The 12,110-nt window shown below is 46.8% G+C and overlaps 1 protein-coding gene across 2 annotated transcripts in view; it reads left to right on the forward strand.

Moving 5' to 3' along the window:
* The first annotated feature begins 1,358 nt into the window (after positions 1-1,358).
* Positions 1,359-12,110, forward strand: part of LOC108702681 (ABC-type organic anion transporter ABCA8) — a 107,373-nt gene continuing 96,621 nt past the window's right edge. The window contains exon 1 of one of the 2 annotated variants that reach the window (XM_018238291.2): positions 1,359-1,449. The gene's annotated coding sequence lies outside the window, so the exon portion shown is untranslated. The remainder of the gene's footprint in view (positions 1,450-12,110) is intronic. The other variant, XM_018238290.2, reaches the window with a different exon arrangement.

Genomic DNA, 12,110 nt, shown 5'->3' on the forward strand with positions numbered 1-12,110 from the left:
CCCGGCTGGCTTGGTCCAGGCCTGTTGATGCCCCTGCTCCATTGAATTGAATCAAATCAGTCTGTGTGCACTCACACCTCAGCTTCAGCTCCTCTATGTGTGATCGCACACAGGCTGATGTTTCAATTTAACGGAGCAGGGGCATCAAGCAGATCTGCTTCTCTCAGCCTGCAAAAATACGCAGCCTGAAAACAGCCTGTGTGAGCCTCAGGGCTCTTACACACGGATGTTTTCTGCTGCGCTCCCCTGCGTTCCGATTTTTTCCACAGGGGAGCACAGGAGTAAATACACTCAATTATTGTCAAGGGGGCTGTACTCACACAGACGCGTATGTAAGCACCAAACGCTGGTGGAATGCAACATGCTGCATCCCACCTGCGTTTGGCGCTTACATGCGCCTGAAGTACTCCTGCGGCTGAACGGAAGAAAGCGGAACACGGGAGCGCAGCAAAAAACGTCCTTGTGTAAGAGCCCTAAATGTTTTGTTTTGGGACTCTAAAATGATGATAATTATGACAATGAGAGCTTTGGTGAAAACCTGTGGGGATTTACAGTACAGCCCAGATTTGTGGCAATGGCGGTAATATATTAGGGGCGCTCAGTAGCTTTCTGAGGAGTACTGGGAAAACGCAGCTTGTGCAGTCGTGCGAGGGGGGGTGAGGGAAATCCCTTAGAGGACTCAGATAATCTCAATATGCAGATTACACATGAAGAGAAAGATAAATTCCCCAATGGCAAGTCCCCTGGTCCGGATGGACTTCCCATTGAGTGGTACAAAGCAAACAAAGACTGCATAGTTCCCTCTTTAATGCAATCCCAAAAGGGGCAAAACTACCTGACAGCTCCAAGTTACCTACTATAACTCTTATAATCAAAGCAGGCAAACCTGCAGAGAGATGTGTTTCATATCGGCCCATATCCCTCCTTAACTCTGATATTAAAATTCTAGCTAAAATACTTGCCAATAGGCTTAAAGGGGTCATTGAAATCCTAATACACCCAGATCAAACAGGGTTTATGCCAAACAGAGCCTCCAATGTCAACAGTGGCGTAACTACCAGGGTGCAAACGGTGCAACTGCACCAGGGTCCGCCTCCAATGTGGCCCATCCGCCGTGTATGTACAGGAGGGGAAGTAAGCAGCCGAAAGAAGTTTTAAGCACAATTTGCGTATACTGGAGCAGTCATTGGGCGGATTAAAACTAACCAGCAGGTAATCTTGAAAAAAAATCTTCAAACCTGCAGCCTGTCTGTATTTTCTCTAAGCAAGATGGAGCTGTCCCACGGGGAGGCGGTGTAGCATCAGCAAGAAGCTGATTGGACAGTGCCACTATCAATCTCAATCAATGTAGGGAGGAGGGAGCACCCGGAGCAGGAGCAAGGAGAGAGGAGGCGGGAACTCCAGGCAGCTGCAGATGATCGTGTCAGTGAAGTTCAGAAGTTGTGAGAAGTGAGTGTCTGTGCTGCAGCAGCACATTTGTATCTGGATGTATTTAAATATAAAACAATTGCCTATGATAAAATATGCAGTGATGTTTCAACATAATGTTTAGTATTTTTTAGTAAATATAAAATGTGTGTGTGTGTGTGTGTGTGTGTGTGTCAAAGAATAGCTGTGTATTTCAGGCCTGTGGCTTCTGGAAATGGCAGAGGGGCTACTGTAAGATGCCATAGACACTCACTAGTTATTGGGCCCCTGTGGGGCTGTTTGGTCCTGTATGTATTTGAAATGGCAGGGCCTATTTTGACACCCACTCCAGACCTGCTGTATATTTTCACTGTATGCCTGCCCTAGTATGACTGTATGTATGTGTGCAACTGCATAAAAAGCCTAAGTATACAAATTACACTACATCTCCAGGCTTTCATTACTGTTTAACATAAGCTATACATAGTGTTTGTTCAGTTAATATTATTGTGCTATTTGTAAATGTATTCTTTTTTTTATTTCTTTACACTTTTACATATAATTTATTATGCATGTTATTGGCACTACATTTATACTGTATTCTGGGACAATATGCATCAATTATAAACAGTGGTGTCTAATAAAAGGGCAGCCAAGTTTGGGAGTTTTACTTTGAAAGCAGCAAGTAAGTTGCAGGTAAAACGTATTCGTCCCTTTTATAAAATGTATAATTAAACCATAGAATTCTTAATGAATCAGATGAAAATTGAGCATAGGACTGGCCAGATATGGGATGACTTTGACGTAGTTGTCCAGCTTAAATATATTGCAATATATGGACAAACAATCCCTGTTTTGTTTAAAGGGTAAGGCATTTTTCAGTAGCAGTATGCACAAAATGTCTCTGTCTTAAATATATTGATAATGGGTTGAGTGCAGAGGAATCTTGTATTTAATTATAAACAGTGGATACATTTGCACTTGGGCAGTAACCCATGACAACCAAGCAAACTTGCTTTTATTGTTAAACCTGCATCTGGCTAAAAAATGCTGAGCACAGATTGGTTGCTATGGGTTACTGCCCAGGAGCAAATTTGCCACTGTTCATACATGACCCTGTGTTTATTCTACTCTTTTTGTGAATTCTAGTGCTATTTGACTATGAAACAAGCAGTGGAAGATGTACCATAACCAGGAATTGGTTCGGGAATCAGCCAGGATTCTGCCTTTTTCAGCAGGATTCAGCCAAATCCTTGTGCCTGGCCCAACCAAATCCGAACCCTAATTTGCATATGTACATTTTTACAGAGTTATAAAAATGTAATTTTAGTTGTACAGGTATGGGATACGTTATCCGGAAACCTGTTATCCAGAAAGCTCCAAACTACGGAAATGCCCTCCCTCATAGACTCCATTTTGTCCAAGTAATCCAAATTTTTAAAAATTTCTGTGTAATAATAAAACAGTAGCTTGTACTTGATCCCAACTAAGATATAATTAATCCTTATTGGAAGCAAAACCAGCCTATTGGGTTTATTTCATGTTTACTTGATTTTCTAGTAGACTTAAAGTCATGAAGATCCAAATTACAGAAAGATCCATTATCTGGAAAGCCCCAGGTCCCAAGCATTCTGGATAACAGGTCCAATACCTGTATTGTCCAATACCTGTACAGTACTTTACCCTAACAAAGTGTACCAGTTTATATAATTGCATTTTTAATTTCAGTCCTATGACATTAGGTCATTAGTTATGACGTTGCTACCGGCCTAAGACAGGCATGCAGTGGGGGGGGGGCAGTTGCAATTTTCCGCACCAGGGCCCCTAGGTGTCTAGTTATGCCACTGAATGTCAATATTAGTAGCCTATTCACAAACATATGGGCCAAGCACAATGTCACTGGGGAAAGAGTGGTGGTGTCGCTGGACACAGAGAAAGCCTTTGACACGGTGGAGTGGCCGTACCTTTGGACCCTTTTGGCACAATACGGGCTGGGGGTCAAGTTTGTTACGTGGGTAAAAGCCCTATATAACTCCCCTAGAGCCAGAATACTGGTAAATGCAGACCTGTCGCAGGAGTTCACACTGGCAAGGGGCACGAGACAGGGGTATCCACTGTTGCCTCTGCTCTTTGCTCTAGCCATAGAGCCCGTAACCATTAGAATAAGAAATAACCACTCTATTGAGGGACTTAAAATAGGGATACTCGAGGAGAAAATCTCGTTATAAGCCAATGATGCGCTGATATACTTCACAAATGCTAGGGGCTCCCTTTCAGCACTCCTACAGGAGATTACAAAATTTGGAGGGTTCTCAGGCCTTAGGGTTAACTGGGCAAAATCAGTCATATTCCCAATAGACTCGGGTGTCACCAGGGACCCACAGCATGATACGCAGCTACGCAGTTATCTGGGCATTATAGTACACAAGGACCCCAAAAATTATTTAGAGCTAAACTTGGCCCCAATAGTTAGATCCCTGAGAACCAAACTACAGCACTGGGCTAAGATACCTCTATCCATACCTTGTCGGGTCAATGTCTTTAAAATGATATTCTTTTCTATACGCTTTTCACAACGCACCAATAACACTTACCAAAACATGGTTTAAGCACCCAGAAGCATGCATTAGAGACTTTATCTGGGCAGGGGAAAGACCTAGGATAAGCCTACAAATGCTACAATCAATGCCAGTCAACTAGTTTATGCATGGTGGTGGCTTCACCCACACCAACTAGGCCACAGTAGTGGAAGCTGCAGTGATTTCTTCCTTTGAAGCCCTTGCAAACCAAGTGTATAGAGGACTACTGTCAGTGTACCAGATAAGACCCCCTATGAAAACGGTGATCCAGGTGTTCATACATTGGTAGCCAGGGGCTTAATAAAATAAGAAAAAAACACATTGGTGTTCAGTGGAACTTACCGTAGGTTCTTCTTCCTTGTCCTTGGCAGTTCCTTTGATTTTCTTTGGCTCCTTTTGTGGCTTCAGAGCATCAGTTATAGCTCCTTCTGTGGCTTCATGTCTTTTTGTGGCTTTGGGTCTTCAACACTTCAGGTCTTCGTTGCTTCTGGTCTTCAGTACTACAGATCTTCGACACATAGAGTCTTCGCCAATTCAGGATTTGGGATTCATCGCTTCGGGTTTAGCTCACGTGCTGTTAAGTGGGGCCAGGCTGATTCAGAAAGTGCAGCACACCCAGGCCCCTTTTAAGCCCTGGACCAGTAAGACTGTGCCCCCCTGAGTGGTAGCCAATAACCAGCTAGGTGACCTGAAAGGGAACCTGATCTTATCTTTCAGTGTGGGAAAACAGGGCTTTTTGAAAAATGAAATATGACCCCTTAATTACAGGACTGTGTAGAGCTAAGCTCTTTGGTACCCTTCATGTGCTGTTTTCTTCACCATGGACCAAAGCACGTATTAAAGCAATATTATTGCTAGTTATCACAAACTGCTGCTTGCAGTTGGTGCATTTTAGCTGTTTGAAAATAATCTGGAGGAAAGCTCTGCATGCCTTTGAGATGGTGAAGACAAACACATTTAAAATATGCAGTCTGATCACATTTAGAGCATGAAGAGATTGAGAGAGCGTGTAAGGGGTTGAACCAGATGAAAAGTGTGATATGCGAAAATGTTATCTTGTGAATGACAAAAATGTTTTCTCTGTTGTCTCAAGGGGGACACAGGGACTATGGGGTTAAGCTCCACCCTCCAGGAGGCCGGACACTTATTCAAATGAAAAAAGGGGGCGTGCCAGTACTGCGGCTTAACCCCAGGCTAGAGCCAATGTATTCAGTTTTTAAGTGTCCTGCTTACTAGGAGGATGGACAACCTGCAAGCTCCAAGTTTTCAAGCTTCAAGTAGACAGGGGTGCTACCACAATCAGGGCTACCTGTATCTGTTGAGTACACCCCTCCGTGGGAGGCCCACTGGAGTCATTCCCTGGCCCATAGGCTATACCGACTCGGTTAGGCATGCCTGCACTCCTTGAGGGAGAGCAGAGGGCCTTACAGTGCGGCTGCATGTGAGTACAAAGGTTACTTTTACCTCACGCTGTGGTTGCTCTCCCCCCTACCCAATCTGATACTGCTCTGGCTGTTGTGCTGCATGAGGGGAAGTTTTTTCTTTCTGCCAGGTCGCCTGGTTGTATCTCCCCCTCTCCCTCTCTCTTTTTCCAGGGTCTGTTCTTCTTCTCACGCTGCTTCAGGGGGTACTGTATAGGTGTCTCCTTACATTTGGCGCCATTAGCGCTTCAGCGCGCTTCCCGTGGAACACATGGGTGAGGAGGGGGCGGAACCGCGTTCCAAGCCTCTCTCTCATGCCGCATCTCGCGCCCTTTCCAATGCGGCGGCCATTTTGCGCTCCCATTACTCCTGAGGACGCTCCTCTTCCTACCCTTAGCTAACTACCCTGCTTAGTGCCTCTACAGAGCCCGTTTTTGCAGCGCATCTCCTTTGCAGCAGTGTATATCTTTTGGGGACAAAGCTGCTTTACTTCAGTGCGCACAGCCAGTTATTCAGCAGGTACCACAGACACTGCTCATGGCAGAAGGTAAGTCTGGGGGACTATTCCCCAGGGCGGGGGGGGGGCAGAGCACCAGCAACAGCAGGACAAATCACCTATTTTGCCTGCAAGAATTGCCAATGCAAAATCCCAGGGGGACAGGGGGAACCCCTTTGCAGATCTTGCTCCAAGGGAGCTTCTGTTGTACCTGTTTCAGGGGGCTCTAATTTCCCTCACACAGAACTATCGGGTCCCCCGTCAGGAGACGACACTCCTCAAGACAGCGCAGCCGGGCCCTCTTCAGAACCCCCTGCTCCTCTGTGGGCTCTGCAACTCTCACAGTCTCTGGCCTCCCTTCAAAATCTACCTGCCCTCGCAGATAATTTGGGTAAAGCCTTGACCAGACTGTGTCAAAGATCCAGCGGAAAACGCAAGAGGCCAGAGCCTTCCAGACCACGCACAGGGACCCACACTCCCTCTGGTGGTTCAACTGCGGGAGGGGATTCCTCTCATTCAGAGGGCGAACTTCTCCCCTCCGAGGTGTCGTCGGAGGATGAAGAGGAACTTGAGGATGAGGCTAAAGGCCACGATGTCCAACACGATATTGAACATATCATCAAAGGTGTTACTGAGGTATTAACAAGCCCGTATCAGGCTGACGGGCCATCCCCTCCGGAACCGCAGCAGTCCATAGGGGGAAGGCTTCTGCAATTCCGGGAGGTGTGGAGTCGACACTCCTCAGACGCCTGGGTCAACGAGATCATCACAGAGGGTTATCATCTCGATTTTTCGTCCCTTCCCCCAAGAAAATTCCTTATGTCCAGAATTCCAACCAGTCCCACCAAGGGCCAGGCTTTTCTGGATTGCATCACCAAGATGGAACAAAGTGGGGTGATCGTACCAGTACCCCCATCAGAGACTTTCTCCGGTTTCTACTCCAACCTCTTTCTAGTCCCCAAGAAGGACGGGTCCTTCAGGCCAGTACTAGACCTGAAATTCCTCAACAAGTACATCCGCTCAGTTCGCTTCAAAATGGAAACTCTGCGATCAGTCATTCGAGGCATGGAGTCGAGGGAATTTCTGATGTCCCTAGACATCAAGGATGCTTACCTTCACGTCCCAATTTGGCCTCCTCATCATCGGTTTCTGAGGTTCGCCTTCAAGAATTGTCACTTCCAGTTTGTGGCGCTCCCCTTCGGTCTCACATCAGCCCCCAGGGTGTTCACCAAACTCATGGCGGTGACGGCTGCGGCGTTACGGCTTCAGGGGATTTCGGTGACCCCTTATCTGGACGATCTGCTACTCAAGGCCAGCACAGCAGAGAAGAGCGAAGAGGATCTCCGACGAGCGATTGTCCTTCTACAAGAATTTGGTTGGACCATCAACTGGAAGAAATCCAACCTTGTTCCCAGTCACCAAATGACCTTCCTGGGTCTCGAGTTCAATACTCTGACACAACGTGTCTTACTCCCACTCGACAAACGGGAGAAACTACGATCTCTGTCCACACTTCTCCTGCACTCTCAGTGCCCCACTGTTCATCTGGCCATGAAAGTCCTGGGATCAATGGTGTCCACCATAGAGGCGGTACCCTTTGCTCAACTTCACCTATGCCCCCTTCAATCAACACATTCTAGCTGCCTGGAAGGGCGGATCTCTCCTTCAGAAGATGACTCTTCTGCCCTCCACCAAGCTGTCTCTCCAGTGGTGGCTCAAGCCGAGCAATCTTTCCAGGGGTCAATCCTGGGCGACACCGGATTGGACGGTTCTCACGACCGACGCCAGTCTCCTGGGGTGGGGCGCAACATTCGACTCCCTATCCGCACAAGGTCTATGGTCTCCCGCGGAGTCCAAACTCTCCATAAACATCCTGGAACTCCGCGCTGTAAAGTTGGCGCTCCTTCACTGGTCCTCTCTTCTCCAGGCCAAAGCGATAAGAGTCCAAAGCGACAACTCCACCACAGTCGCATACATAAACCGCCAAGGAGGAACCCGCAGCAGAGCAGCACTAGCGGAAGTTCAGCAGATTCTAAGTTGGGCAGAATCCAATGCGGCAAGACTGTCAGCCATTCACATCCCAGGAGTCGACAACACCAGAGCGGACTTTCTCAGCCGCAATCTCCTGGACCCAGGGGAATGGGAACTTCACCCGGAAGCCTTTGCGGACCTCGTTCATCGTTGGGGGCGTCCTCAAATCGACCTGATGGCCTCCAGGAACAACCGCAAAGTGAACACTTTCTTCGCCCGCTCACGGGATCCTCTCGCTGCAGGAGTGGACGCCATGACACAATGTTGGCTGTTCGACCTGGCCTACATCTTCCCGCCTCTTCCCATGTTACCACGGGTTCTAAAGAAGATCAAGCGGTCCCCTGTCACAGTCATTGTCATAGCTCCATTCTGGCCCAGAAGAACGTGGTTCTCGGATCTCCGGGACATGTCCATAGCACCGCCCGTTCGCTTAGCCCTCAGGAACGATCTACTCCGCCAGGGTCCCATCTCCCACCACAACCCGGGCCTCTTCGTTTTGACTGGATGGCTATTTGAGGCGGCCTTCTGGAAACGACAGGGAATAGCGGAGGATGTCATTGATACTATGCTGCAATCACGCAAGCCCACTTCATCTAAAGCTTATCACAGAGTCTGGCGCAACTATTGGAATTGGTGCAACGACACCGCAATTCCCATCTCCAGCCCTTTTTCCTTCACTGACTGTAACATCCCTAGAGTGCTGTCCTTTTTCCAACGGGGTCTGCAGTTGGGCCTGAAGCTTAGTTCCTTGAAAGTTCAAGTCTCAGCTCTCTCTGTATTGTTTCAACACCGTTTGGCTCTGGATGATTCCGTCCGCACCTTTCTGCAGGGTGTAGCACACATCAGTCCTCCATTCCGTCCACCGGTTCCTGGCTGGGACCTGAATACTGTTTTGGATGCTCTCTTGGATCCCCCCTTCGAGCCTCTCGGGACTGTCTCTGAACAATGGCTTACCTGGAAAGTTGTCTTCCTCGTGGCAATATCATCAACTCGGAGAGTATCTGAACTCAGTGCCTTATCTTGCGATCCTGCATTCCTTATCTTCCACAAAGACAAAGCGGTGCTTCGCACTTTACCGTCTTTTCTGCCTAAGGTGGTTTCATCCTTTCACATAAATCAGGAGATTGTACTACCCTCACTCTGCCCTGATCCCAAGAACGACAAAGAACGCAGACTTCATGGTCTGGACGTTGTCCGGGCTCTCCGCTGGTATATTCAGAGATCCAAGGATTTTCGACTGTCTCAAAATCTTTTCGTACTGCCTTCTGGAGCCCGCCGAGGTCTGGTAGCATCCAAGACCTCCATTGCTCAATGGTTACGGGAGACCATTCGTCAGGCTTACCTAGCCAAAGGTAAATCTCCGCCAGAGGGCGTCCGAGCCCATTCCACGAGGTCGGTGGGAGCCTCCTGGGCATGGCGCAACTCGGCTTCTTTGGACCAGATCTGCGGAGCGGCTACCTGGTCCTCCGTTCACACCTTTACAAAATTGACACGTTTTCCTCTGCGGAAGCCGCTTTTGGCCGCAAGGTGTTGCACTCTGTGGTGCAATAATGTGTCTTTTCTCGCTCCCACCCTGCTGTTCTGGGGCTGCTTTGTTAAGTCCCCATAGTCCCTGTGTCCCCCTTGAGACAACAGAGAAAACAGGATTTTTGATACTCACCGTTAAATCTGTTTCTCTGTGGTCGATAGGGGGACACAGGGCTTCCCGCCCTATGCGAGTTTGACCATGTTGGTTTGTGTGGAATTTCTTCCTGAGTTATCTGTTCTGCCGTTAATATTTTATATGAGCATTACTTATGTTTTTTGGTTAGCAGGTCTTTGGTACCAACTGAATACATTGGCTCTAGCCTGGGGTTAAGCCGCAGTACTGGCACACCCCCTTTTTTCATTTGAATAAATTGTCCTGCCTCCTGGAGGGTGGAGCTTAACCCCATAGTCCCTGTGTCCCCCTATCGACCATAGAGAAACAGATTTAACGGTGAGTATCAAAAATCCTGTTTTTGACTGTAAAATGTTTGTGTGTTTAAAATGTTGAGTGTAATTTGTGTAAATTACCACTAGATGGCAGTTTAGTTTAGTTGTAATTTCTACCCCAGATACTAGAAGCCATTATAGAACACAGAAGGGCTATAAAAGGAGGTGCCTTTTATAACCCTTGAAGGTAAACTGTCTTGAAGGGAGGGCATGGCCGAAGAAACATCAGCTGGTTGGTGAGTGGAGACATCATTGACAGATAGGAAAATGATAGATAGTAAGATCTTAAGTAAAGCGAGCACTAGGTGCACGAGACAGTGAGGTTAATTAGTAAGGGCAGCTGTGGCCCCATCAAGGAGTAAAGTGGAATTTGTTTCCTACGGGCACTCCGTAAGTAAGGGAATCCGTGATAGTTTAGGACAAGGTAGGAAGGACACCAAGGCTTCAGGCCAGGACTTGGATGGAAAAGGTCCTTACTTGGAAGAGTGGAGGGGTATCACCCACTATTGGAGAGATTGGGGGGATATGGGTGGATGCATATACCGGACCACAAGCAGTTAGGTGGGATCCAAGGTCTTTAAAGGAAAGGTGGGCCTATTAACTGAAGACTGATTTCCCTGCAACATCTGTAATTGAATGCATGTAAAGAAAAGCATGTGCTGGAGTGAGTAAAGTGTGCCTGGTGTGGAAGATCTTAGTGTTCCTGTATATAAAAATCTTTTGGTTAAATTTTTATCATCGAGTTTCGTGTGGTGAGTTAATTTCCCCTTTAGAATCTGGAAGACCCTCCCACAAGCGCTCCTTAAAATGGAATTACGCAGGCAGATTTCAGCTGCCGATATCGGTCCTTTAGACTTATTCGGCAGCTTATCTGCCCGTGTATGGGGTGTTCCAACGGGCCCCCCTGATCGATATCAGGCAAAAAATTGGCCAGATATCAATCGGGCATATTTGATTTTCCGTTGCAATAGAGGACCCTAGGGCCAAAGAATCGGATTAGTCCAATAACGCCCTGACTTTGGTGGGCAGGGAAGATCCGCCTCTCCAAATGAGTGGATCATATAGTGTATGGCCATCTTTATGGAAGAATTCAGGGATGGAATTCCAGAGGTATGGGGCAGCAAGATAGAAAGCTTTTAGATTAGAAGTGGCAATGGATGCGGATGGTGTGATAAGACAATTCTGCGAGTTGCAGAGGATACGCAAGAACATACAGTGAGACAAGTGATGTATTGTAATGAAGAGCAATAATATGACTATGAAGATTTTCATTCATCCAGGTCATGGTATATCTAGTATAGGTAAATCTAAAAACAAGAGCAATAATAACTTGTATACATTAAACATATAGTAAATCACACAAGACACACCCATACAAGGGGTAAAGGGGGGTCCTTCCCAACAGAGCTTACAATATCTGATTAATTATGATAACGACCTCTTTCTAAAGACTGCAGCTATTTTAGGGAAGCTGACATAGGGCCTACCCCACATACTTATCTTCCAGACAGTGAGAACAAAACAAAAATGGCAGAACCATGCTGTTGATTGAATGTATTGTAAAATTCTTTAATATTCTCCAATTTCATTAACTGTAATGGGGCCTTTTGTATTACATTCTATATCAAGCGTGAAAATATTTTTGCACAGAATGGAAACTATTCGGTTGGTAAAAGTCTAGTAACACCACTATGTTTTACTTGAGTAGAAAGACAATTTTCAACTCCATGTGATTTCCCCACTGCTCCTGGTAACTGGAAACCGGAAATTTGAATCTCTGCCCCCCCCCCCCGACCTTCTCCAGAGCAAGAAAGGTAAGCACTGGGGGTGGCACTGCAGGAGGCGCCTCAGACTACTCCTGACACAGAAACGACCCTGGATATAATGGACCTTAGGTCTAGGAAGTAGTTATGAGCGAATCGCTTTCCCAGAAACTGCCCACAAAAAAATTTTCTCACTCCAAATGCATTAAAGTCAACAGGGCGTTTTTCTTTTGCCGACATCATTGTCTTGGCGACATTTTTGTCTTGGAGACTTTTTTTGTCTCCGAGGCTTTTTTGTCCAATTGCATTAAAGGTGAAGGAAAGGCTGTGCCAAAGAAGAAGTCGACTATTTTATTGTACTGCGCATGTGAAGAAAGAAGAATTCAGAAGCCCGCGAGATTGCTAAACAAGCAGATCTTTCATCAATATGCCCACCAAA

This window comes from Xenopus laevis, chromosome 9_10S (genome assembly GCF_017654675.1).
Source record: "Xenopus laevis strain J_2021 chromosome 9_10S, Xenopus_laevis_v10.1, whole genome shotgun sequence".
NCBI classification, from domain to species: Eukaryota; Metazoa; Chordata; class Amphibia; order Anura; family Pipidae; genus Xenopus; species Xenopus laevis.